The 5738-nt window shown below is 38.5% G+C and overlaps 1 protein-coding gene across 5 annotated transcripts in view; it reads left to right on the forward strand.

The window, feature by feature from the left end:
* Window positions 1-2158: 2158 nt before the first annotated feature.
* LOC106880251 (uncharacterized) overlaps window positions 2159-5738 on the forward strand; it is a 65980-nt gene continuing 62400 nt past the window's right edge. The window contains exons 1-2 of one of the 5 annotated variants that reach the window (XM_052976310.1): window positions 2187-2738; window positions 5498-5608. The gene's annotated coding sequence lies outside the window, so the exon portion shown is untranslated. Of the gene's footprint in view, window positions 2739-5497; window positions 5609-5738 lie in introns of all 5 variants that reach the window. The other 4 variants (XM_052976309.1, XM_052976312.1, XM_052976311.1 and 1 more) reach the window with 4 other exon arrangements.

Genomic DNA, 5738 nt, shown 5'->3' on the forward strand with positions numbered 1-5738 from the left:
CGCGAAAAAGGTTGAGAAATGCTGATCTATAACGATGGTTTTTATTTAGGCACATCGTAAAAGTAATTATAATGAACTGCTTAATATAAAGAAAAGTATGTTTTTTCAAGCAAATACAGTTAGAAAATATATTTACCATAAGGAGAAAGAGACAAAAATGAAATTACTCGTGTCAATTTTTTTTTCTTTCTAAAAACGTTCTTTGACGTTAACTGGAGTATAGGGTTCGAGTAGAGGTCATTCCACCTTTTGATTTATCATTACCATTCTTTTCGTTCAATTTTATTTTTCCTCCACTTTTGTGTTTTTTCTGTCCTTGTGTTGTTCCCTCTGTGTTTCGACCCTGTGTGGTTAATAAAAAGATTAAGTCGTCAGATATGTATGTGTAGATGTGTATGCGTGTGTATGTGTGTGTGTTTAATAACGCACCGTATATAGTATGTCTGTACTTTTGTATGCAGTATAAATTAAGGAAATAGAAGCACTTGTACAGAGAGACAAAGAATTTTATATTTTACCTGCCAACTTTGCAACTGCTGCGATAATTATTAATCGGCCAAGGAACATTAAATGTGTATTGTTTTAAAGGAAATGAAAATAAAATTTCGTATTGACACTTCACACATGTCAGTCGTCAGGTATGTATGCGTAGATCTGTGAGTGTTTAATAACGTACCGTGATAATATGCCTGTATTTTCGTATGCAGTGTAAATTAATCCCACCAAAATTACAGTATCGAAATGTGATTATTCACAGCCTTGGGGCTGAAACATGTAAAGGAATAAAAGAATAAAAGAATGTATGCTATATTTCTTGATATGCTTCGATATTGCTAAACAACAACAGCAAGAAACAGCAAGAACAAAAATGATTATTCCGGAGCATATTCATCATCTACTTCAATTACTGCTTCCCATTTGCTTGGCAGACTGTCAGACCATCATTTAAATATGTTTTTGTTAAATGTTGTTATTGTTTTTGTTAAATAAAATTTGGTGAAAATAAGTTGCAATAATTATACACCAGCCCAATAGTTTTTGTAAAGACATCATGGCTTAGTAAGAAAGAGGGGTGGATGTGGGGGTTCTTGTGATTAAGACTATTTTATAAATCACAGAAATATAAATCGTAAAATCGACTTCACCGGAAATTTGAACTTGGAAACGAAGCTACCGTAACACGATAAAATACCTTGCACGAACACCACAGACTAACGCATCACAAAATATGTTATGCGATGCTCTACTGATTCTGATTCTTTAAAACAAAAAGTGATTTCAAACAAGGGCACACATTTTCCTGACAGGTCCTTTTAATAGATCCTTAAACATTTAAGTTATTAACTTCAGATGGATTAAAAGGAAAAAAAAAAAAACAGAAATTAATAAAACAAGGGAAAAGTCGGTTTCGAACACTGCACGGCACATTCCACACCGTTTTTGTGGCACCTGCCAAGCCACCACCTACCCAAACTAACTAATTATTGAAAGCAGTTGTTGCTCCTATTGTTGTCGATGCTGTTATGGGCTTCACAGCAACGACAAATGCAGCAGCGACGAAACATCATCATCATCACCATCATCATCTGCAGCAGCGACAGTAACAGCAGCAGCAGCAGTAGTAGTATTATTGTCTGAAGTTGTTGCTGCTGTTATTCCTGCTGTTAATGCAGTTGCTGCTATTGTTGTTGTTGTTGTTGTTGTTGTTGCTACTGCCGTACCTGTTGTTGCAGTTTTTATTACTATTGTCGTTGGCGCCGCGGCTATTGTTGCTGCGGTTGCAGCTGCTGTCGTCGCTGTTTAGATGTTCTTATTGCTGTTGTTGTGTCTGCTGTCGTTGCTGTTACAGTTGTTGTAGTTGTTGTTGTTGCTACTGTTGTGCAAAATGAATTGGGCCCCTAATAAAAAATTAATGCATGATTTATGCAACGCGATGTTTTGCGACAGCAGCGATATAAACCTAGACAAAGATTGTTTCACTCTCACTCACTCACTCTCTTTATCTCTCTATCTTTTTACCTGTCTATCTATTTATCTCTGTCTGTCTGTCTGTTTATCTGTCTGTATGTCTCTCTCTCTCTCTCTCTCTCTCTCTCTCTCTCACGCACGCACACACACGTGTGCATATATTTATACACAGAAATGCGTTCCTACAACTGAATACACATCTAAAACACAAACAAGATATACTCCTGTATAGATGTACACTCGAACGAACGCACCTCGCAAATGTGCATATACAGCCAAACATACATACGTACACATATACACACGCATACATACGCACTTGCGTACATACTTACAAGATACACAGATGCATACACATATTACAAGCATAGTTACATACAAGCATAACATTCATACATACCAGCATGCATACATCGATGCTTGCATACATACATATTTACATACGTGCCTACATATGTTTATGCATATATTCATACACTTTTAAAAATAAACACCAAACTTACACAAACACAGACACTGTCACGTGTATATAAGCGCATAATTGTAACAATATTTTCAAGAAGTTGATTTCCTCAACGACTCAACTGACTTCTCTTTCTGCTGGCTGGAACTCCTTTGAGAGTCCGACATACAGATTAACACTCATAACAGAACGCTCTCGGGTGGCAATAAGACCAACAATTTCTGTTTCCAGTATCTATCACAGGAACACACAATAAGTTGAAGGTTTCAAGTTTTGTCATTGACTTGAAGCAATCTATAAGAGACAGGTAAATATAAATATAAATATTGTGTTTACGAATTGAATTTCCCCCAATTACTGGATTTCTGTTTGTATATACTCTTTAACTCTTTAACAGGTTTCATTTCTAGAACAGAGGCCATGTAGGGGCACCACCGTTAAGCTTTGCTACAACTTAACTACTTGAAACCGCCTCTGATATGTGGCATTTGGTGAATGAGATAGTTTGATGCTGCTGCCCTCATCTGCGTTTCCTGCGTGGGGTAGGCTTATCAGGAGATCCAGTTTTGTTTTGAAGACACCTACATCCACCCTCTGCAGGTCTCTCAGACTTATTGGGAAGATATTGAAGAGCTGTGGGTCCTTGAAACTCAAACTGTTGCAGTATCTGGTCCTGTCTTGATGGCGATGTTGGGATCTTTGGCACTATGCAGTTGCGCCACTTTCTGCTGTTTGTGTAACCTTCAGTGCCATAGTTTGGTAGAGTCTTTCGAGGATTCTCCAAATGACTATCACTGCCTATCTTTCCCACCTTTGTTCTCGGCAGTAGAGTCTTAACTTTTTCAGCTTTTCTCAGGAGCTGACTTGTCGCATTGAGACGATCTTCTTTGTATCGCTTCCCTGGATTGCCTCCAGTTCTGCTATAAATTTTACCCTTAGCTGGGAGCAGTAGTTTGAGCGGCTGAGATCATATGTTTTCCAGAGGACCATCATGGTTTCGTGTTCTCTCGTTCTGAAAATGGTGAGGATCCACCCGACTAGCCGCCTGCAATTTATTGCCAACATATAAATATGCACCTGGGAAGATGCATCATTACTTATGTCAATACCCAATATGTGTGTGTATGTATGTGTGTGTGTGTGTGTGCGCGTGCGCATGTATATGTATATATATATATCGGAAGAAACAAGTGGAATTCAAAATTCTTAATACCTGTTTCGGTAGAATTTAATAGATGTATTCTTAGATTACATCATGGCAGAAACCTGCCACTGTGAGATTAAATTTTAAACATATAAGCAGGTACGGTAGTAGTAGATGGTGGTTAGTTAACCCTTAGGTTCATCAAAGGTTGTTGATGAATTGAATTTTGCCGGAATAGGTGTAATGAATTTTTAATTCCACATGTTTCTTCTGATATATATATATATATATATATAGATAGATACATATACATGCGCGCGCACACACACACACATATATATGTATGTACGTTTGTATTTATATATATATATATTGGGTCATCCCATAAATAATGCGCTTTTTTCAATTGCGTAAACTAAAAGTCGGAGGGGGACTGGATAAACTATCTGTATCAACTTGCTATAAAAGCAGGTAGTAATTTTACCTTGTGTTTATTCTTAGTGCAAGCTCTGAAGAGTGCAGTTCGACTTTAATAGCTATTTTTCCAAAGCTATAATGGAGGTGACAGAGGAGCAAATTCGACATATTTTGCTTTATGAGTTCAATAAAGTCAACAGCGCAACGGAAAGTGCGATGACTATTAATGCAGTACATGGGGATCGGACAATAAACGTAAGCCAGTGTCAACTGGGGTTCCAGAAATTATGAGCCGTAAACTACAGCCGAGAAGACGAGCCGCGTCCTAAAAAATCTGTAGAACTCGATGATGACGTCCCGCAAACTCTGGTAGAACAAAATTCCATCGTAACTGTTGAGAAACTCGCAGATAAGCTTCGATTTGGTCATTCAATCATTCATCGACACGTGCGTGCACTCGGAAAAGTTAGCAAATTGAGTCAATGGGTTCAACACAAACTTTCCGAGTTTAATCGCGCGCAGAGAGTGAATGCGTGCTCTTTTTTATTGTCACGCCTCATGAAGGAACTTTTGGACCGAACAGTGGCTGGTGACGAGAACTGGGTTTTCTATAAAAAATGTCAAGTCCCGAAGACATTGGGTAGGGAAAGGAGAAACACCGACACTACGGGCTAAAGAAGGTCCTCACCCACGTCAGGTGTTGTTATCTGTTCGGTGGGATATGAAAGGTTTAGTCCACTTTGTACTTTTAAACCCAAATCAAACGATAACAAAGGATATATATATATATATAAAAAGTATAAGGCGTAGACGAACTTCTAATCCAAAGTTGGTACAAAGTTGACACACATGCATATATGTGTGTGTGTGTGTGTGTGTGTGTGTGTGTGTGTGTGTGTGTGTGTGTGTGTGTGTGTGTGTGTGTGTGTAAATGGGTAAATATAGCGGCGTACGTACAACTTGTCTCTTATATGTAAGTATACATTTTTCTAAATCTTGTATGACTCTATTTCTGTCTATCAGCCCCTTCACCCTTCTTCGTTCATTCCACTGTTCGTTCCTTCGTTCCCCCTCGCTCACATGTCTTTGCCTTCTCTTCTTACCCTCCACTTTTCACTTCACTGTGTCCCTGACATTTTTTCTTGCCCCTCCCTAATTCTTTTGTCTCTCTGCCTCTATCACTCTCTCTTCTCTTCCCACGTGACCGGTGTTCGGCCAAGCGGGATCTTTCTTTCTTGACCGGCCGTTGTGCGTGCAACATCATTATTCCTCCCTGTGCTTGTGAAATCATATATTCCTGCCGTAAGGCCTTATTTCTACACACGCCAGCTTAATTTAATTCGTCCTTAGTCGAAAGACATCTGTTGTTATGTCCTATTTTACTATTTTTATTGTATTTGTGTAGCATTGTTCGTTTTTTTCCGTCGTTGTTTTTTGTATACATTCGCTACTTTCTTCCAATGAATCTAATGCTCTTAGCTTAGTTTTTCCTTGGGGCTGGCCAGATTGGAGTAATATCGGGAATAACCAGCCGAGATTGCAAGGATAATCTGGATCTCGACTGAAGAGAGAAAACTCCGAATGACCTGTCTGTGTTTTCTTTGTATCGTCTATTGGTATGTTTTGTCCCTTTCTTGTATCACCTAATTGTCTAGATGTTTTGCGTCCTTGTTCCATTCTGTATTATATATATATATATATATATACACACACACACACACACACACACACACACACACACACACA

Source organism: Octopus bimaculoides, chromosome 24 (genome assembly GCF_001194135.2).
Source record: "Octopus bimaculoides isolate UCB-OBI-ISO-001 chromosome 24, ASM119413v2, whole genome shotgun sequence".
Classification (NCBI taxonomy): Eukaryota; Metazoa; Mollusca; class Cephalopoda; order Octopoda; family Octopodidae; genus Octopus; species Octopus bimaculoides.